At 36.3% G+C, this 23227-nt stretch overlaps 1 pseudogene; it reads right to left on the bottom strand.

Moving 5' to 3' along the window:
- Nucleotides 1-11403: 11403 nt before the first annotated feature.
- On the bottom strand, nt 11404-22792 carry LOC102420839 (annotated as a pseudogene).
- Between the last annotated feature and the right edge of the window lie 435 nt (nt 22793-23227).

The raw sequence follows: 23227 nt of genomic DNA on the forward strand, positions 1-23227 counted from the left end.
CCCTTGAAGTTCTATAAATCTTCATCCAGTTCAAAGATATGACCTGCTTAGAAGCCTGCAAGTTAAAGTAGGTCAGAGTCCTTTCCATGGATTTTTTTAAAGATATAATATACCTATAAATGCATCAGACTAAAGCCATGACTATCCATGAATGACAAAACTTAAAAGTGGCATGGTTATAGATTTGATTATAATGCAATTTATAAAAAAAACTTTGCATTTCTATAAGATATAATATTCCATGACAACAATTTCTTGGTAAATAATAATTACTGTAAAATGACATAGAGAATAATATAAAATTTGTATATATTTATATTCAATATATAATTTCAGCATATAAAGAAAAAACAATATGTAAGGTTTTAAAATGTGGCACATGGCTTATTGAAAAGGTGTATTGAGCACTGAAAATAATTCATAAACTCCCAATATGTGAAACGCAAATATCCAGAGTATCACTGGCAGATGCCCCCACAGGGAATCATCACTCCTGGTTTACCTGGTGGCCCTGACTGGGTACCCTCTACCCCTGAGAGTTTCCTGTTTGAACTTGGTTCTGAATATTTTCAAATTCTGTTCTGAAGCAGACTGAAAGTTCTATAACATTAATTTTAACAACAAACATATATATATATAATATAGTTATTATTAATTTTTATTTGACAAAGATTCCCACATAATTTCAAGTATATTAAATCAGCCTAATTTAGTTCAAAAATAGTTCTTCTAAGAAGAGAGAATAAATCCTTGAATTATTCCAGGGCCCATTGGAATGACTCAAAGTCATCTCTCAGTTAAAAAGTCTTAAAATTTAAACTTTGGAAAGATAGTCAAATATATTTAACCAAAAGATTATGTCATAACTCTTTGTAAGTCTAGGAAAAAACATATATTTTATGGTAATAACTCTAAAAGACATTAATCAAACTTAAACTGGTTTTAATATTAAAAAATTTATCCAGACCACAGAATTCTGCTTAATTTATGTAAGTATTTAATCGTGTTTTTTTTTAGTTAGACCAATAAAAGATTATATCCTAGTAATGCCATCTGGACCTGAAAATTTACCACACGTAATACACAAACACATACCACATAAAGATCATACACATAAAGACCTTAACATAATTTGAACTACTAATTTTTGCAGAGAAAATGCAAGAATTTTTTTCCTCAAAAATGAATTTCCATTCCTCATGCATTCTATTATCACAACCATATAATTTCTCCCAACTTAATTTGAACTTTTAACTCTTAGAAGCCTCAATTTCAAAAAAAAAAAACAAAAACAAAAAAAAAACACAAAATAAAATGAAATAAGTGACCAGCATTCCTTAGACTGACGTTTATGAACACATTTTAAACACACTCTCACTTTCAAGAAACATACCTTCAAGCACCAGACATTCTATCAAAAGCTTAAATCCATTTTACAGACTTTCGGCAATAAAGACAAAAGCAGGTGAATTTAAAACTTATTTAGCAGTCAATGTTTCAGTATTTCATGTTATTTAAAAATGTCTAGAAATTCAATAACCTTAATTAAAATTTACTAATTTAGAAAGGAATAGTTGAAATAAGTTAAAAGTGATTTGTTTAGGTGGCTATATCCAGACATTTGCACATGTTTAAATATAAGTGATACTGTTGTAATTAGCTACTTATTAATAATAGGAGGGAGCAAAAGGGAAGCCAGACATTATAAGCATGGCCATCTGGGCAGCTTCACCAGGAAGCTGCAATTTCACACTCCCCAGGGAAGCACCACCCCATCCTCTGAAGATTACTGGGGGAATGTACTGAACAAAAGGGGAGATGGGCACATGTGCAGTGATTGGGGTAACATAGGGAAGATGCCTATCGGTCAAACCTGGGAAGTGAGATCATTGGGTAGAGTAGGCAGGGCCACTGCGAGCCCATGAAAATTTGGGAATATATAACCCCCTGGACAAGAGCTCTTGACTCTCTTGGCACTCTTGTGGCTCTCTTGCATTCACCTGTGTTCCCTCCATAGCCATGTGGCCCTGTGGATCCTACATGCAATGGACTGACGGTCTGCAGTGGGGAACACAAACTGAGCGAGCCTGATGCTGGACTGACCTACCTGTGCTCCAACATGGAGCGGAAATTCTGGACACTAGCTTTGATCCTAGCTCTGCTGAAGCCACAGCGACACTTCTATGGTGGGACAGAGGGAAATGGGACCGTAGAAACTCGGCTTTCCACAATATCTCATCCTCCCAGGGGTCCCCTGGAAACTCTTATTCCGGTGGCACCCAAGAGTCCCACTCCCACCAGCAACTGGTAGGGATGGGGAGCTCTTTCCACCGATGACATAAGGGACCAGTGACTCTCCCACAGAAACTTATATAGTAAGAAGCAACAGTATAGAATTAATGAAAATTAAGCATGCTATTATTTTTTATTCCTATTATTTTAAAATATATTTTTATTGATTTCAGAGAGGAAAGGAGAGCGAGAGAGAGATAGAAACATCAATGATGAGAGAGAATCATTGATGGACTGCCTCCTGCATGCCCCCTACTGGGAATTGGGCCCAAAACTCAGACCATAACCTCCTGGTTCATAGGTTGATGCTCAACCACTGAGCCACGCTGACTGGGCGCATGCTGTTATTGACCATGTTGATAGATACAAAATGATTTCTTAACCTTTTTGAGTTGTTGTTCTTTTCCTTTGTTTTTTGCAAAATTTCAGACCTATATTTTTTAGCCTATGTCTTAGAGTAAAAAGGTTTTGAAATTACACTCATATATTAAAGTTATAATCCTAAACATATAAAAGTTCAGGCTCCCAAAGCTCATCTTATGTTCCCTTAAGAGCTTGAAAATAACCCAGAGCACCAGTGCTTTGGGGCATGCTGCCCATGGTCACCTTCTACTTTTAAGCATGCTTTTTCCAGTTCAATTTTGTGGCCCTTTCTTTTCATTCTAGTTATTTAGGGTCTTTTCTAAGTACTACCAAGTAGGAAATGACCACAAAGATGGGAAAAAACATTTTAAGAATAACTTCACATACCACCTGCAATTCGGTAAATGTCTCGAGCTCAGAGTGTGCGGGTTATTTGAGATTTCTGTCAAATCAGTCACACTGCCACCCCACCCCCAACCCCTTTTACAGGGATCCATGTTCCCTATTCAGCTCAGTAATCAAATAGCTTGACTGGTCCATGTCTGCTTTTGTCCACTTCTGACCTACATGTTCCTGTGAGGGACATCTTTGTCTCACTTTTCTTTGGTCACTGAGTTCATGTGCCTCAATAGGCTAAGTCTCTCAGTCCATTAACAAGAATTCTCAGCTCAGCCCTAGGCCACCCAGAAACCCCGGTTGCATGTTCTCACTGAAAGGCTTCACTGGTGGCCCATTCAAAAGTGCTAATGTCAGAAAAAGGGTTGAATGGGGCGCCAATGTACACCATTGCCGAGGCAAAGTGACTGGGTTTCCAATAAAGCCTCCCCCAGGGCGATGTTAAGCAGAGTTTTCAATGGTGCAGAGGCTGAGCCGGGACTAATGCTCCAATCATGCCATCAACAGGTGGCACAGATGCAGCCACTTCCATATGAAATCACAATTCAAAGTTCACTGACAATTCAATCCTCTCTCCAGCTTCCAACCTCCAGATAAATGTGCAGATACGCCTCCTTCTCTCTGTTTCTGGGGCAGGCTCAAAGAAGACGTTTTGTTTGGGAGAGGAAATGGGTATCATTTGTTCCCAGTTTATCAGAGGTTCACACCTTCAGTTGAGAAGCTTTCTTAAAGCCCTTTTATTTTACCAGAGACGTACAGAAACAGATAAAGCATTGTCTCAGGATTCACCCCCCAAAGCATTAAAAGGGCGTGTTAGCTCAGCAAAGGAATATTTTGATTGTGCAAAACAGATGCCAATTATGGTCTCATGAACTCATTTTCTTAAGAGAACATCTTGAATTGCACCTAAGTTACGCAGGTATGATGACCAACCAATTCTGTAACACACCACCTGCCCCCCCCCCGCCCCGCCCCCCGCAACAAAAGTCAGGGCTAATCAAAGGGAAAAGAAAAGAATCAAGCCGCTCCCACTTTTTCTACTAAATAGATATGTCTGAGGAGAAACATGAAAGGAACCAACAAGAAATGATTTTCATAATTATTTTTAAATTCAATTTAAGCCCCCTGGATTTCTGAATTATTCACAAATATACAGTATTTCCATACATTAACTTGGAATAATACCCCAAAAGTATAGTTCAATTATCACTCAAACTTGACATCAAAAAATCAATAAGCATATCCTTAGGTGAGGATTTTTTAAGAATTCAAATTAGTCAATCAAGAAAAAAAAATTCCTGTCTTCTCTTTCCATAATTTCCTTCCTTCTTAATCATACATCACACAAAGCTATTTAAGATATAAACTGAAGAAAAAAATCTATGTCTGTAGAGCCCACACTCCTTTAACTAGGGTAGCATTTGAGGGGTTTAGATCTTGGTCCAGGAAACTGCAACCACATGATGCCATAGCTTACCCGTGTTGGGTCCTCTGACATATTGCCAAATAGAGAAGCTGATAGTCCCTTTGAAAAAATAGCAAACGTCAGTAAAAATAGGATTGGGTTTGTACCTGGCCATCTGGCTTACACTATTTATCCCATCTTTATTCCCTATGCAAATCAGCTTAAGAAGTCAGAACCTTAAACAGCATTTTTTTAAAGATGCCTCTGGATTTTACTTTCTTCGCTGCCTCTAAAGAGGCTCCACAGAATGCCCAGAAAGAAGGCGCCACTCCCCAGCTATCCCTTTGTTTACAATTTCTTCTCTCCTCCCTGATGCCCCCATCCCTGCTCCCCCTCCTCCGGCTGCTCAAACTTTGCTTTTGAGGCATCCTTGTCTTCAGAGAAGTTACACCATGTCACAGATGTCTCCTCGTTCTCTAAGGCAGGCTAATAAAGGCAATGGGCCCATGGGAGAGAGGAAGCCAAAGAAAGAGAGGGAGTCCTTCAGATACTTAAGAAATTATTGACAAGGCTCACTAGACAAATGAAAAAATGGAAAGTAGCTGAGGTCAGTCTAAGAGATCCTTTATGCAATCAGGAAAGGATGCTATGGGGCTTGTTGTTATTGTTACTATTTGGTAATATGGACTCAGTTTTTCAATTATCCTTCGGCCACTTATCAAAGACTATAAATACAATTTTCAGATACTGTAATTAAGACTACACTCAGCAAAATGCTAACGACTTTTCCTGAGTGTAGTCTTAATTATCTGAAACATTTAAAGTCTTCAATTAGTAGATTTAATTAATAGACAGAAATAAAACAATGAATGAATATTAGTTAGTGAGGAAAAGTCAGCATCAATAATTTCCTAAGTTAGAATGACAAGCATTTAAATGCTGCTGTGGGATAAATCAGAAAGAATTTAGCAGAAATCCTTTTTTATCACCAACCTACATTTTTTACTGGAGATAGACAAAGGACAAAATTACTTTCCCAATCTCCCTAACTTCAGCAAAGAACTCTTCACAAGCTTCTTTTGATGTTGCTTTCAGACTCTTAAAGCCTGACCCATTCTATGCATGTACTGGATACCACACACAGAGACTTCAGCATGGAAAACTATCTATTAACCCTTCTCAGAGCAAATCTGCCTCCTGTAGGCTGAAACTCAAGCTGTTTTTATTGGATCTTAACTCAAAAAAATTTACTCAAACCTACCACCTCCTTTCCAAAGAATGACTGAATGGGGAGTTTGCCACATAGAAACATTCCAAAAAGGAATTAGCCATCATATTGACTCTAATTTTTCTTCTATGGCTACAGTGGTAGCAAGATGTTGGTAATACAGGTTACAGCTGCATTAGCATCCTATATAATAAAAACCTAATATGCAAATCGACCTAACGGTGGAATGACTGGTAGCTATGACACACACTGACTACCAGGAGGCAGGCACTCAATGCAGGAGCTGCCCCCTGGTGGTCAGTGCGCTCCCACAGGGGGAGCACCTCTCAGCCAGAAGCAGGGCTCACGGCCGGCAAGCACAGCGGCCCTGACAGGAGCCTCTCCTGCCTCCGCTAAGGAGCAGTGAGCAGGTGGGCGGTAAGGAGCGAGGGTCACGGACTGCACCGGGCCTCTAGTCCTTCACATAAAAAAAACAATTCATAAGACAAAGGAATTATATATTCATCCCAAAGTACAAAAATAACATATGTTATGCCCTAGCTATTTTGGTTCAGTGGATAGAGTATTGGCCCCATGGACTGAAGGGTCATGGTTTCGATTCTGGTCAAGGGCACATACCTTGGTTGCAGGCTCAATTCCCGGCCCTGGTTGGGGCACTTGCAGGAAGCAACCAATCGATGTCTCACATCGGTGTTTCTCTCTCTCTGTCTCTCCCCCTCCCTTCTACTCTCTCTAAAAATCAATGGAAAAATATCCTCAGTTGAGGATTAACCAAAATAAATAAATAAATAAGTCACATTTGAGGCATTACATACTGAACTATCTCATAGGTTGTTAATGTTATTGCTATTACAAGCAAGTGTTCTTTATATGGAGAAAAATTGTATTATATTTTTTTACCTTTCTACTTTGTGACCCTAGAGCAGAATTAACTTGGCATAATGTTGACTCTACTCCTAAAAGGCAAATGCCTTGAAGAAAAATCTTGTTCCAAGAATCCCACACTCAGCTGCTAGATTAAGAGAATTAGCATAGAAAGATGCAAAGAATGTATTTTAGTTTAATACAGCTAATTCCAGATACACACATGGATGGATCTATGTCACAGAGCAGTGACATTCCATAGAAGATCTACCTCTTTATGGAACAACCTTTTTTCCCTCCTGCTTATTCAAAACAAGCATCCAGCTTTGTTTTCTATTCCTACAAATGACATTCCCATTGTAGAATCACATTTTTGTAAGATATACACAAAGTGTGATTTTTAAAAGTAATTGTTAGCTGAAGCAATTTATTATATACAGATTATGCAGATTTTAATTGTCTTTTTTTTTTTCTTTAAGAAAATTCAATTACGCCAAGATCCCTAGCGGCATGTGTATTTGTCTATACCTCCAGAGTTTGCCATCAGCTGCAGATGCCATCTTCCTGGATTGCCTTTGAACTTCTCATGTTTTAGTACTTCAAAGAGGTACCAAGACAATAGTAGGGATGAAGAGAGTGGGCCTATTGCCCAATTCAGAAACTGTTAGACATATTTTGTGAACCTAAATTGCTTTCTGTTTCATCATTTAAATCTTCTTCACCAAGGGATTAAAACTAGCTAGGCCCAGCTGGTGTGGTTCAGTGGTTGAGTGTCAACTTATGAATGAGGTGGTCATGGTTGGATTCCAGGTCAGGGCACATGCCGGGGTTGTGGGCTCAATCCCCAGTAGGGAGCATGCAGGAGGCAGCCAATCAATGATTCTCATCATTGATGTTTCTATCTCTCCCTCCCTCTCTCTTCCTCTCTGAAATCAATAAAAAAACATATTTTTTAAAAAACTAGCTAGGACACAGTAGATTGTATTAATTATATAGTCTATTAATTAAAGACTCTGTACATAAAATAATTAGCCATAAAGTCTTTATGTCAACTGGTTAGTCTATACTTTTCTTATTGATGTTGCAAAATAAATAGCAAGGCCTTTAAAAAAGTTATTTCAAATATCCTATCACCTTCCTTTCTTGTAACATTCTTAAAAAGAGTTTTTACCATCATCAAATGACCCTCTGTTCTCTTGAATCCCATTGACAAGGGTTGCAAGTTCCTGGATTAAATGTATGCAATAAATCAACATTTCTAAATAAGATTTATATATTTAAAGAATCAATAGCTGTGACTTCACTACTCAGGATAAATTTCAATATAAAAAGACCTGATAAAATTTCCAATCTTTTAATAGCTTAAAAAATAAGCAGTGGCTGGTACCCAAACCAAAAAGAAAGCCAGCAACAGGTCTATTGAAAATGGTGCAGAGAGCCCATCAGACATTAAGTAAATACTTTGCTTCTGTTTTCTACTCTCTTTTTGTTTGGTTACCAGGGCAACCTGTTTTTGTGGGAGTCACTGGAATGTATAATAATTAGCTGCAATTAGATGCTTACATCCTATTGGCCAGTGTGATAGAGAGTAGTAATACTAAAAAGAAACAAAAGAGAAGAAGTGCACTGGTAAATGTGGACAAAGCTGCCATGCACTTTGAGACCCAAAGAAAAATTCTGTAAGCCTAATTATCTTTCACAGCTATTTTTAAATTTGCTCTTAAAAAAAAGTCCATATCCTCTAGCCTGTGACTTCTCACCTTGTTGACCTTCCAAACTACTCCTTAGCTGTAACACATGTATTACACTTGATTTTACTTTTGTCACTCTCTAATTCTTTTATATATATATGTCTTATTCCTTTATGAGATTGTAATATTCCTTCAGGACTTTTGAGGCAGGGTGGTAAAATGCAGAAAACTATGCAAGTGGAATCAGATGTGATGGATTGTGATCTAGCTCTGAAAGTAATTAGTTGTACAGCATTTAGCCAAATCTCTTTAACCTCACTGAGCCTCAGTTCCCATGTTATCAGATTCATGCCCTTAAAAGGTGTTATAATTAGTGTTATTTATATATATGATAGAGTCTTACTATTTATTTCCTGAATTAAGTTTAACTGATTCAATACATTAAGATTCCGTCTTAGAAAGCCCTAAATATATAGAAAATTAAGATAACTGCTTCTGTTCCAAATCTCAAAAGACACTATCACTTTGTTATAGACTCTCAGGACTCTAAATTTAAATCCATGGTTGGGCAAAGTGAAGGTGGCCTACTTCTGAGATGAAAAAAGGAAGCAAGTTAGATGGCTGTAGTTACACTCACAGAGAAAAATAACTGCATCAGTACACGCTCAGAGACTTGCCTAGCCGGACGCGTGAGAAGGCAAAGTAGCATTACTGTTGTTTCTCACCCAGATCCAGGAACTATGAATTACAGAGAAACTGTATACTTCAAATAGGCTCAACACGTTTTTAAAATACGTTTTTATTGATTTCAGAGAGGAGAAAGAATATCAATGTTGAAAGAGAATCATCAATCGGCTGCCTCCTCCACGCCCCCTACTGGAAATCCAGCCCGTAACCCTGGCGTGTGCCCCAACTGGGAATCGAACTGTGAGCTCCTGGTTCATAGTTGATGCTCAACCACTGAGCCACAGTGGCCAGGCATTAGCTCACCACTTTTTAAAACAATAATATATATTAAAGTCTAGAGACCATCACTAGACATATCAAATCTGATTGTTTATAATCCAAAGATTTTCTAAATTCTTTTCCACTCACCTTGATGACTCCAGATGCTTTAAGCCCTTACTCAGCCAGCTCAAGCAACTCAAGGAGGTTATTTATTCAGGCTTTATTTTAATACCTCCAGTGGCAAGAGACAAACCATACCCCAAAGCCATTCATCCTGTATTCAAGCAACTCTAATTGTTAGATAATTCTTCCTTATGTTAAAACCAACTCCCTCTTTCCTATTATTCTATACATTGGGCCCAGGCTAGAATTGCTCTCATGACATTGTTTGGAATTATTTTCCTCTGAGTACACATCAATTTTCCAAGTCCTTCTTCAAAAGGTACCCAGAGCCAAACACAACCTTTTTTGCTGGATGACCAATACTGTGTACAGTAGGACTACCATCTCCATCATTAATTCAACAAGCATGATTATGCACCTGTTTGGGGCTATATGCTGGTGATACTAAGATAAATTAGACAACATCTTTGATTTCAGGGATGCTATGATCTACAGGAGGAGCCAAGAATATTAGCAAATACATTCAACAAAAGAGCTGAGGGCTAAGGTTGAGAGCATGTATGTTTTCAATGCTCCCTGGGAATGGGAAAGAGCCAGGAAAAGTCTCATAGAGGAGGTGTTACCAGGCAATCAAAAAAAAAAAAAGAGCATTCTGGGAAGAAGCAATAGTAAATCTCTGACACATGACTCAACAACTCAACATGATAAATTCAGGGAACTTCAAAAAGTTCTCAATAACTGAAATGTCCAGTATGAGGCATGACAAGGCAGGAGCTTAGGTTAAAGAAGCAGGCAAGGGCTATGGTGGAGGATGTGTATGCCATGCTTGTAGACGAGTGGTCTCCAAACTGGAATGCACATACCACAGGAGATGCACAAGATAATCCACTGGGGGAAAATATGAGAACCTCTATATTGTTTTATCTTTACCCCAATAATTATGCAAATATTAAACTTTACTAATATTTCATTTAGAGTGACACTGACACCCTCAATAGGTTTGAATGTCAAACTGTCACATGTCATATACAGCAAGCAAAGCACCCTGAAGGAAAAATGGGATATCCACAATATGGAGGGCTAGACAGGTGACCATCATTCTATCATTCATTTTGTTTTTATTTAACAAGGTGCATTTTATGGTGCCTCGTTAAGTATATACATATATATGAATATTATCTACTTTTAAGTAAATAAACCCTCCTAAAATAAACAAGTGACTGAAAAAAAGATCTCTTCAAAGAAACCCTAAACTGTAGATAACACTAATAGGGAAAGCACAAGAGGAGCTAAGACAAAGGCAGAGCTGATCCTTCCACTCCTTGCATACTCTCTTTTAGTCAGGTAAAAATAGCAACAATACATTCAAATCTGTTAAAATATATATCATTGACATATTTATATGTATATCATATATGACTATTTAAGTTATGGGTTTAAATATAGAATATGAAGAGCTTACAAATGTTTACTAATTTAATAAAGATTGATAAGCTTTTCTGCAGGGTTTTTTACTTAGTAGTAATAACTTTAGTTAAAAATACTTGTTCTTTCTGTCTTAGAAAACAAGGTCAAAAGACCAGTGTGGTGACCTTAGTAGATAATGCATTACCTCCTGCATACGTTGTCCCTGCACCTGAGCACTGCACCTTGCTGCAACACCTATATCCTTACACCTGAGGATTCCAAATCTACAAATAATTAAACCAGAAGTACTCTGTGATTGATGTCTAGCTGATGAGAGAGAGAGAGAGAGAGAGAGAGAGAGAGAGAGAGAGAGAATGAATATTACTGTGCCTGGAGTGAAACAACACAGAAAAATTCTGCACTGGCTCTGGAGCTCACCAATGGGAGTGAGTCCCAGGTGCTCACAGCAGGAACCTTCTTGGTAACACTCCCTTTACTGGACCAGTCCCCCCTTCCTTTTCTCATTTCTGCCGTGCCTTATTTTTCTAAAAAGTTGGATAAAATTGTCATTAAATGTTTCTGTTCTTGATATTTGTTAGACTCTGTCAATAATGAAATACATGAAAATCAACCTTTTTTTTTATCTTTTAAAGCTTTTATTTAAGGACAATAGTCCTTGATAGATTTTATATCTTGTTGAAAGCAGCCACATCCATGGAATGCACATAGTCCTTCAGCATAACTGTTTCAAATGTGTCATCTTTACACAATGTATTTGAAGTATTTTAATCGTATACCCCAATGGGACTAGTATGGAAGATCCCCGGGCCAAGCCGTCTGCTGGAATGCTTCTGACACGCTCCTCTAATTTTGCCATATCCCTCTCATCACCCCGAGGTTTTACATCTAATATCATGGGAGACTTGGCAACAAGTGCCCGTTATTGGCTTTCTTTGACTCATACTGTGCAAAGCTTTCTGCTCTTTGCCTCTTGTCTGCTTTGCTTTCCTCCTCTTCATCACATCCAAAGGAATCAATGTCATCGCCTTTACTATCTGGAGCTCCACTTCCTGTGGTGTCTTCCACATTGGCAGAGCCATACTTACCCAAAGCTTTCTTCACTCCTGGCAGGCTGGCCTTGTCCTTTTTGTAAGACTTGATGTGAATATCCCAGTGGAGGGCATAATGCAAGTTGGCAGGTAGTGGCCTGGAGACTGCTTCAAATATTGCCACATCTGTTTGTAATGGCAAATACCCCTTGATACAGCTTGTGTCCACTAGGTAGTTGCTGAGCACCTGGAGGTCATCAGGGTTTTTCAGGTCTTCACAACCCAGGGCATCACCTGATCCTGGAGCTGGGTAGCAGCAGAAGAAAAGAGGAGCAGAGGTGGGGGTCCCAGCGCTAAGGGAAAAACATTACATAATTCCTTATACAGAGGTGGATAGAGATGGAGTTTCCCTCCTTCCCAGCTGGCCAAAGGTTAAAGGTCGTATATTAATCTTCTCATTCCACAATGTAAAAATCAGGGACTCTGAATTAAATGGGCCAAAAATTATCAACATGCCTTTCTTTGTGTTTAGAAATCAAAAAACAACTTTTTTGTGACCCAATAAGGTAAAATATAATGGAGAATATACATTCTCATTAGTATTGCTATCTTTTATTTTGTATCCTCACCCAAGGATATGTTTTATTGATTTTTAGAGAGAGAGAAAGGGGGGAGAAAGAAAAAAAAACATCAATGTGAGAGAGAAACATCAATTGATTGCCTCTTATACGCGTACGCCCTGGCTGGGGATTAAACCCGCAACCTAGATATGTGCCCTGACCAGGAATTGAGCCCACAACTTTTTGGTGTAGAGGACAACACTCCAACCAACTGAACCACCCAGCCATGGCGGTATTGATATCTTTAAAACCACTCTGGTAAGGAACTACTGCATGTACATACAAACTTGACTAAAAGTGCAGGGAAAAGAAGAGGTCCTAGGACAGGGGTGGGCAACCCCTGGCATGCGTGCCAAACATGGCACACCAGTAACTTTTGCTGGCACGCGAAACCCTCTCTTATAATCTTCCATTTACAAGTTTTTTCTTAATATCGACTTTTTTATTTTTCAGATAAATTCAGTGTAGGTGCATCTTAGATAAATAAATAATTTTACATAACAAGTTATCTTAAAGACCATAGACATGGGTTGATGAGAGAGGGGAAGAGCAATTTCTATGCCTCTGCCTTAACTCACCCTGCCTTCCTAGATCCAACCAGTGTTTTGGTTTCATCCACATACGCTTGTGAATCTTTGTTCTCAGTGATGAATTTTGTTAAGTCTTGTAATAGGAGTAGCCTGACGGATGAAAGTAGTAGCTCGTGCATATCTCTGAAGGTCATGAAATATAAACCTGATGTAAAATCTCTGTCATCAGTGATGCAGCAGCAAAAGTCCCACTGGTAATATCAAACGGAGTCATAAAGTTTTCTATCAGTGTACATGTATACATTAAAAAATAAATGTATTTTTCATCATCATATACTGTGTTTTTGTTGCTCGAATGAATTTTATTATTTCTTCAAGGTTCTTCACATATGTACACCTTAAGAGATATCAAGTAGGCGTAACATGTTCTCAAAAAAATTAGGGTTGGCACACAGAAGAATTTTGAGTCAGAGATTTTGCTGGTTTTGGCACACAATCACAAAAAGATTGCCCACCCTTGTCCTAGGATAAAGTGACAGTACTCTAGTAAAATCATTACCTACATCATCATAAGAAACTTTGTGTGTAAAAATGTTGAACCCAGAGTAACATTTCATTGATGGTATTAAATTTTATAAAAACAAAGTCTTTAAAATATACTCCATATTTTTACAATATTTTTAAATCAACATTTAATAGGTAAAAACATAATCATGACAAGTTGAGGTATTACATAGAGATTTGTTATCTCATAGCAAAGAACTTAAAAAGAACTTTCATATTTTAAAATAATTTACATATTTTTCTTTTATAAAGACAAATGCCCAAAATTTGTTTACCTATATTCTTTTTTAAAAATATATTTCTTTATTGATTTCAGAGAGGAAGAGGGGAGAGAGAGATAGAAACATCAATGATGAGAGAGAATCATTGATCGGCTGCCTCCTGCACACCCCCTACTGGGTATCGAGCCACAACCCAGGCATGTGCCCTTGGCCAGAATCGAACCTGGGACCCTTCAGTCCGCAGGCTGACGCTCTATCCACTGAGTCAAGCCGGGTAGGGCTGTTTACCTATTTTCTTGATGAGACTGGATTATCATTAGCATACTACCTAGCAAGATTTTTTTAAAAAAATTAATGAACACCAAAGTCTGAGCAAATTATTTTATGGATACTGACAAACTGATCTAAAGTTTTTATGGAAAGCCAAATGACAGAGAATACCAATATTGAAAGAGAAGAACAAAGTTGGAGAACTGATGATACCTAACTTCAAGACTTACTATAAAGCTACAGTAATCAAAACAGTGTAGTATGGGCAAAAGAATAAACAAGTAGGTCAATGAACAGAATAGAGGACCCAGAAAGAAACCCCAATAAATATAGTCAACTGATCTTTAAAGGAACAAAGACAACACAATGAAATAAAGATAGTCTTTTCTACAAATGATGTTAGAACTGGACATCTGCATGCAAAAAAATTAATCTAGACACAATATTTTCACAGAAATTAACTCAAAATAGATTATAGACCTAAATGTAAAATGCAAAACTGTAAAACTCCTAGTAATATCTCCTGGTGATATCTTTTTAGATGAAATACCAAAGACATGCTCCATGAAAATAAAATAACTGATAAGTTGAACTTTATTAAAGTTTAAAACTTCTGCTCTGCAAAAGACAATATCAAGGGAATTAGAAGAGAAGCCACAGACTGGAGAAAATACTTGCAAAAGATACCATCTGGTAAAGGACTATTATCCAAAACATGTAAAGAATATTTAAAGTTCAAAAAGAAGAAAATAACTTGACTGAGAAATGGGCAAAGATCTGAACACACACCTCACCAAAGAAGATATACACAATGCAAATAAGCATTTGAAAAGTTGCTCCACACAGTGCACCTGAAATGCCTCACTCAGGTGACAAAAGAGGTTGAGAGACTGGGCCCCACAAGACATCTACTACATAAGGTCACTCTACCAAGATTGAGAGACATAGCAGCTCCACCTAATACATAGAAACACAGGGAATCAGCCAAAATGAAGAGACAAAGAACAAAACACCAGAGAAAGAACTAAATAGGCAATCTACAGATGAAGAGTCCAAAACACTTATAAAGATGCTCAACAAACTTAAGGGAAGAATAGATCTATTCAGGTAGAACTCCAACAAAGAGATAGCAAACATAAAAATGGAGATAGAAAACATAAAAGGGAACAGTAAAAAATGAAAAATAAAATAACTGAAATGAAGATACACTGGAAGGAATCAACAGTAGATTAGATGAAGGAGAAGATGAAACCTTCCACATCCAGTGGAAGAAAAGAAGAATCCAAAAAGAAAAAGAAAAAAGAATCCCCCCCAAAATAAGGATAGTTTAAGAGGCCTCTGGGACACCATCAAGCATACCAACATTCACATCATGGGGGTGGTGGAAGAAAAGAGAGAGCAAGGAATTGAAAACTATTTGAAAAATATATATATTGACAGAAAAGTTCCATAACTTGGTGAAGGAAATAGACACACAAGTCCAAGAAGGTCCCAAACAAGATGAACCCAAAGAGGCCCACACCAAGGCACATCATAATTAAAATGCCAAAGGTTACAGATAAAGAAAGAATCTTAAAAGCAGCATGAGAAAAGCAGTTAGTTACCTACAAAGGAGCACCATAAGGTTGTCAACTTATTTCTCAACAGAAACTATGCAGCCCAAAAAAAGATTGGCATGAAATCTTCAAAGTGATGAAAAGCAAGGACTTACCAGTACAACCATGATTACTCTATCTAGCAAACCTATCGTTTAGAATTGAAAGACATATAGAGTTTCCCAGGCAAGAAAAAGCTGAAGAAATTTATCACCACCAAACCAGTATCATAAAAAAAAATTAAAGGGTTTCTTTATGAAGAAGAAGAAATAAGATTAAAGTATGAATAATAAAATGACAATAAATACATATCTAACAACAATTACTTTAAATCCAAATGGATTAACTGTTCCAATCAGAAGATACAGGATGGCTAAACAGGTAAGAAAACAAGACCTGCCGAAACCGGTTTGGCTCAGTGGATAGAGCGTCGGCCTGCGGACTGAAAGGTCCCAGGTTCGATTCCGGTCAAGGGCATGTACCTAGGTTGTGGGCACATCCCCAGTGGGAGATGTGCAGGAGGCAGCTGGTCGATGTTTCTCTCTCATCGATGTTTCTAACTCTCTATCTCTCTCCCTTCCTCTCTGTAAAAAATCAATAAAATATATTTTTTTTAAAAAAAAAAGAAAAGAAAAGAAAACAAGACCCAAACATATGCTCCTCTTGGCTCTCAGTTACCCATCATTGAGTTGATTGATTCATGGCACCCTATCATCATCAACATCTGAATGGCCACTATTTTATTTATACTTTTTGTTGTTGTTACTCTCTTTTATAATATATTTCCAATCCCATTTCTTCTTAAGGCTTCCCCCACAATATTGGAACTGCACTGAAAATAAAAAAAAAGAATTGAGGTTTCTACAATGTTAATTTTCCCATCTATGAAAATGGCATATCTCTCCATTTATTCAGATATTCATTCATTTATTTAATACATTTCTTCAATGCTTATCATGTTTCAAACTCTTCTCTAAAAGCTGTGATCACATTAGACAAATTTTGGGGGGTCTTTTAAAATGTTTTAAATATTTTTCTGTATTATCCACATTTTGTTAGATAATTTTCTATATGCTTCAAGTTTTGTTGTTATAATAAATGGCATAAGATTTTTTATTTTGGCCCTAGCTGGTTTTGCTCAATGGATAGAGCATCGGCCTGTGGACTGAGGAGTCCCGGGTTCGATTCCAGCCAAGGGCACATGCCTGGGTTGTGGGCTCGATCCCCAGTGGGGGGCATGCAGGAGGCAGCCAATCGATGATTCTCTCTCATTGATGTTTCTCTCTCCCCCTCTCCATTCCTCTCTAAAAAATCAATAAAATATATATTTTTTAAAAAAGATTTTCCATTTTGTATATAGATTGATGTAGATATAGATGATATAGATATAGATATAGATACAGATATAGATGTAGATATATAGATATATTGTTTGTTACTTCTCACCTGAGGATATTCTTTTCATTGATTTTTTTTTTTTTTTAGAGAGAGCAGAAAGGAGGGAGGGTGGGAGAGAGAAACATCGATGTGAGAGAAACACATTGAGTGGTTGCCTTTTGCACCTGCCCTGACTGGGGCCAAGGAATGAACCCGTAACCCAGGTACATGCCCTTGACTGGAAATTGAACCCGATACCCTTTGGTCTGTGGGTTGATTCTCAACCACTTCACCACACCAACCAGGACTCCATTATATTTTTAATTGGTTAGTGCAAATATAGAAGAACTCTGTTAATTTTTTTTTGCCTTTTTGCCATTGTAACTTGTATTCTTTTATTAGTTTTAACAGTTTGTTCATTGTCTTAAGTTTTGTCTCTTCCCTTCCAGTTCTTACATTTTTTATGTCTTTCTTGCCTTACTTCATTGGCCAGAGACAATCACTTCTGCAAGAATTCTAGAACTACCCTCTCAATAATTTAAACTGATAATGAAACCACCAATCTACACTTTGCAAACTAGCTTTTCTTCTTCTTCACCTCTTCCTCCTCCTCCTTCTCCTCCTTCTCCTCTTTCTTTCTTCCTTTCTTGCTTTCTTCCTTTCTTTTTTTTTCTTCTTTGGAAAAAAAGGTCTATTGTATCTTCTAGAATTTCTCATTCCTCAATATTATTTTTTAAAATTTTAGTCCAAATATTTTCAGGATTTTCTAAATGAGATTGTGTGAACATTCCTTGAGGCCATTTTGTTTGCTAAATGCCATGTTTCAAGTTGTCTTATAGAGAAATTCAGGTTAAGTCCTACAGATGCTGGACAAAGGTAACCAAGGAAATTTTATATGAACTTGAAGACTTTATCTAATAACAGCTGTAAATGAAGGTCACACATATTTATTTAATTTCTAGTATAGATTTATTACCATCACACTATCATCTTCAGAGTTGGCCTCTTAAATAACAAAGAACGGGAAGAATAGAATGCATTATAAAGGCTATAGAGGTAACAACAGATGTTAATAAGATGCCAAATAATATTTTAAAAAATGAAGAATTCTGAAGTTCAAGTTCATTTAGTATGTCATGGTTACTTAAGAGTAAAATCAGGAGTTAGTGTCTGATTTGTACCTGTTGTTTAAAAAGATACTTTAACTTCTATGTATGATCATTTTGTTACTTTTCAAAAGCACTAAATTCCTGTTCAATTGAAAACATTTCCAAAACAAACCAATTGGTCATTTCATGGACATTTATACATTTGTTTATAAATCAATTATTGTTAATTACTTGTATGTGCTTCTTTTCATTATGTTAATTCTGTGTATCATTACACTTTTTGTTTTGCTTGGCTGTATTTTAGTATCTAGTAGGCTTGTTATATTGATACCAAAACAAATATTTGGCACATGTTTGAAGTGGAGTATAACTCAGAATGAATTTTAAATGGTTTCTTGTGAAGCCAGGAAAATTGTTGCAACACTAGACACATAAAAATATATTTACTCAGCTAATACATGTTAATATTCATTGCTTGGGTAAGAAAAAATTGCTAAAAAATATATATTTACATATTTTATATATTTACTAGTATATGTTTATATATAGGTAACAATTACAGAAAAGCTGCTGCATTAATAGGAATCAATAAACTAATCAGTCTATTTCTCCCTACTTTTTGCTAAAGAGAATATTGAGAGAAAAATGACAAGAATGGAGAAGAGAAGCAAGACATACATATACTATACTTAAAATATATTCTACAAGATCATATTTCATTGTTTAGGTTATAACATTTTACTCTTTTCTCCTTCACAAGTTTTATTTCCTTACCATCCTCAACAGCCACTTCCATACTCACTCAAGAATAATAGTAAATTACATCAAGAAAATAGCAATTGATACTATCTTATTTACTGTTTTCATCCTGAAATGTATAAACTATTAGTTTAAGTTCTTTTTCTGCTGGATTGGATTTAATTAATAACTTGGATCATTCCATTTTTCTATAAAAACCACAATGTAACCCTGGGGATAAAAAGAACTCATATCAAGAAAAGAAGAGAGCAATAGCCATACACTGAAAGGGGTAGTGCTGGTTAAAAGCACTAAAAGCAGAAATATTTCCAGTTCACTCTTTAGCTTTTTCTAGAGGAACAAATCCAAACAGTGTTATGACTTATGTTTCTTTCTTTCACTTTACAGATGCTGAAAACTTTCATTTCAGGTTTCTATCTCCTAGAAGTGGGGTGAAAAAAAGCTGGTTATTATTCCTAAACCCATTGAAATTGCATTTGTGGCATCAAAATGGATTTTTTTTTAGAGCAGGATGTTGGGTTGACAGTAAAGCAGCTGCTCTGCAACAAACGAAAGCAAAAATTAATAAGAGACCTTAGCAAAAGAAAGACTATTGGTTTTGCACACCCAGAGCAAATTGGCTGGATTTAGAAGAGCACACTTTGATCTTTTCCAGACTAATTACTGCTCTGTGGTTTGACTGTTTTGTGCATTATTTGCCCTTCATACAAAACCGAAACTGCTATGGTACACAGCTGTAATACAAATGAAAATCTGACATTCAGTAAACAAAGCATGGCAAGGGTCATTCTTTCAGCACAATAAATGCATAATACAATCTTAGAATGTCTTTTGTATAAAAAAATGACACAATTTAAGGCAGTTTTGAACTCAGAGTAGGCAGTCAAGGCTGTTTGTAAAGGATAGAGAAATTGCTCCCAACTCTGACCTATAAATATAGATTGAAAACAGTGTATTCCAACATTGCAGAAATGCTGAGGAATTTACATATTTACAGAAATAAATGTGTCCATTTTTATAAGATGGTTTTTCATTTGTCTATGAGGTTAATTGGGAGCAGATTTCTTAAGCAGCTGTTTGCAGTAGCAATAATGATGTTTATTCACCAATATGATTCTGTATTGGCTTCTGGGAAAGAACTCAGATTTTTTTATATGTAGACTTTATATTAAAGTATTTAATGCTATATTTACTTTTCAGTAAATATAATGAATTCAATAATAACATTTTCAGCAAATACCAATTAAATCATGTTAGTTTATATTATTTATAGATCACCATAATTATTAAAGCATAAATCTCTTTCTGCATAAAAATATATATTTAGATTATAAATGGGCCATCCTTCTAAAGGGAATCCTTTTAAATAGTTTGTATTTAAACATGGTTTTGACAATCTCTCTAACATTTTGTACAATAAGTTATCATCGTATGACTAACAACTGGAAAGCATTTATCTGATAATACTTGACCCAGTTTGTATTTAACCAGCTTAACCTTTAGAACTATACAAACTTTACCCAATTTTTTTTCAAACACACATTTATGCAACTTCAAATATACCTGCCTTTTAAAGTCAAAGGACTTAGCAATTTTACTGTTTAATGCTGAAATATTTTAAATAGAGAGAAATATTTGATTAAAGAAGCAATCTATTAAAAACATTTCTTGCTTGGCTGGACAGAAAACATCATTCTTTTATGCTTTATTCCTATCTCAAACTTTTGAAAATAAATGGTTCAGATAATATGGATGATATAACTCATTTAATTAATCATTCTTTAAAAACGGAAAAAATATTTATAAAGGATTGATTGATAGCCAACTATCATAACCAAGGCAGTACACCATGGATGTTAAAAATTGGAACTATTGAACTCTTTTATTCAATCATTTAAGAATACCACACATTAGATGTTGAGCAAGCTTTCTCTTGGTCATTTTTTATTGTTATATTAATTGCTATATGAATTATATAAATTTTATGACCTTCAGTGCCTCCACATTTTGCTTTCAAAACTTAGCTGGATACAACCTTCATATGCACACAAAGCTGTTTTCTAAATGCCTGTTTCTGTCTGGCTCATTTGCCTTTACCTAACAGAACAGCTCTCCTGGGGGTGATGGTGGTGGTGTGGGGAAAGGGACGAAGAGTAGTTACCTATTCACAGAAAGAGACTTGAGAGTTCAGCACAATACAATTTCACAATATGTTTAGAAGAGGCCCAGTGCTGCGGTGCTAAGCACCATGTAGGAAGGTAGATAAATACATAGAGATAGAACCATAGACCTCAGCCAAGTGGATTGAAGAATAGCAGAGAATCTATAATGCTTTCTACTTCAGTAGCAATCAAACCCAACCTCTGCAAACTAATCAGCCTGCAAAACACTAATAGAGATAAGAGAATATTGATTCCTGGAGAGCTCACCTATATTTTATTTTCCCGTTAAAAATAATCACAGAAAGCTATTCTAAAATGTAAAGATTTTTCCTCCACAACATATAAAACAGACTAGTTCCTTTTTGCTAATATTCTAGGATTGTCTCAGAATGACTGCATACAGTACCTTTGTTTTCATTTTAGGGAGAACATTATTAAATAAAACTAAAAGCATTATTTGCCATGCATTCTTTTCCTCAAGAATGTTAAGAGTCTTGGGGTTATATATGACTCCATTTAGTGTGCTTTGTTTTCTATGACCATTGATTTTTTTAATGTTCCTTTCCATTTACTTTTGTCCTAAGTCATGCCTTCAGATTTGGAAACTATCTCCAAAAGAAGAAAAACTTTTACTGTTCCCTTTTCAAAGTAAGTTTCCTTATTAAACACCAAATTAAAGTCCCCCTTCTAACTTACCTTATCAAAAATTAAAAAGAAATAACGTTCATCAAGGTAGAACTTTTTAGAACAAAAATTGAAATTCTGAAAACAGAAATTAAATTTTATTTAGTGGTAGAAGCTGCTTTCCATAATGTTTTCTTAATTATCCTGTAAAATAATAAAGAATTCTTTTGTGTGCTGTACAACCAATTATAGCCTTGAGATTGAAAGACTTTTTGAATCTCCTCAAATGGTTAATGTTTCAAATTTGTGCTTTGGGGGTTATTATAGTCACAAGTTCTGTTTTAAATTAAACAGTTAATTACAAGGAAGCCATTCATAAATAGCAACGCGCATAAATCAGAATGAATAGCAGGGGCTCTGCATATGTCCCCTTTGCCCATAAGACTCTTAGAACAATTTTTTATCCCAGGAGAAAGCTGAAATTTGTCCAGTAGCAACTCAGACATCTTTGCTGAATGTGCAAATTGGCACCACTATCACCAGCACGCTTTGGTGTGAGAGATTGGCAGCACTTGTTTCTGCCTCTAGAAATACCCCCTACAGCAAAGTGTTCTCATAGGTCATTCTGAGACTACTACCAACATTACCCCATTTCCTTCAGGCAAGAACCTAACTTCATCCAGACCAAGAAAGAAAAAAAATTCTCAACCTTTGAGTGAAATGTGAGTGCTTTCAGGAAATCTCATAAAAAAAATTTTTTTTTTACTCAACATATAAGGCTTTTAACTGCTCCCCAAACCATTTTTCATCTCCTTAAGGTTGGAGGTTACAGGGTACTTTTTAAAATGGATTTAACACTTGCTGATGAGTAAGAAAATTAAAGACATAAGTGGCCAAGACTGGATGGCAGGGCCACTACCAAAGACTTCACACAACCACTGTTCCGATGCCTGCTTTCATTTCTGTGCATTCAAATGCTTACAAACAAGATTTGACATTTTTCAGAATTCAACTGTAGCCAGAGCAGAAGATGGCACATTCTGAGCATTCCATCATCGAGCGAGGGCTAGTTATAGAGCTGATGGCCCTCTCACCTTACGAAAGTTATTTCACATTTCTCTTCCCCATACATAAAGTAAGGATCAAAATTAGCGTTGTGGGAGAAAGCCTGACAAACGTGAATAAATAAAATCATCTTTAAATGGTTTGAAGTCAGGTACAATTTGAGTTAAAAAAATAATACCTTGAACACGTTTTGATCTGACATCAAAGCCATGGGAAGGTAATCAGCTGCTTTTCACCTGAACAAATCCAGTAGCAATCATGCTTATTAAATACTTGCACATGGTTCTGTGATAAAAGTTGTACTGTCATCCAGAAGCTAATTATCTCAAATGGGGAGACTGCAGATAAAAGTATTTCATAAAATATGAAGTATAAAGTACTACACTTGCAATAACAATAGTAATAGGTATTAAGTGCTTACCCTGTACCAGACAGTATGTTTTCTACAAAGGTTTATTTAAACTTTCCAGCAACCATGGGAGATAGATGCTATTTTCGCCATTTATAAGTGATAAACCTGAGATTGAGAGATACTAAGACACTTGCTTGTTCCACACAGCAAAAA

Source organism: Myotis lucifugus, unplaced genomic scaffold (assembly GCF_000147115.1).
Source record: "Myotis lucifugus unplaced genomic scaffold, Myoluc2.0 scaffold_22, whole genome shotgun sequence".
Taxonomy (NCBI): Eukaryota; Metazoa; Chordata; class Mammalia; order Chiroptera; family Vespertilionidae; genus Myotis; species Myotis lucifugus.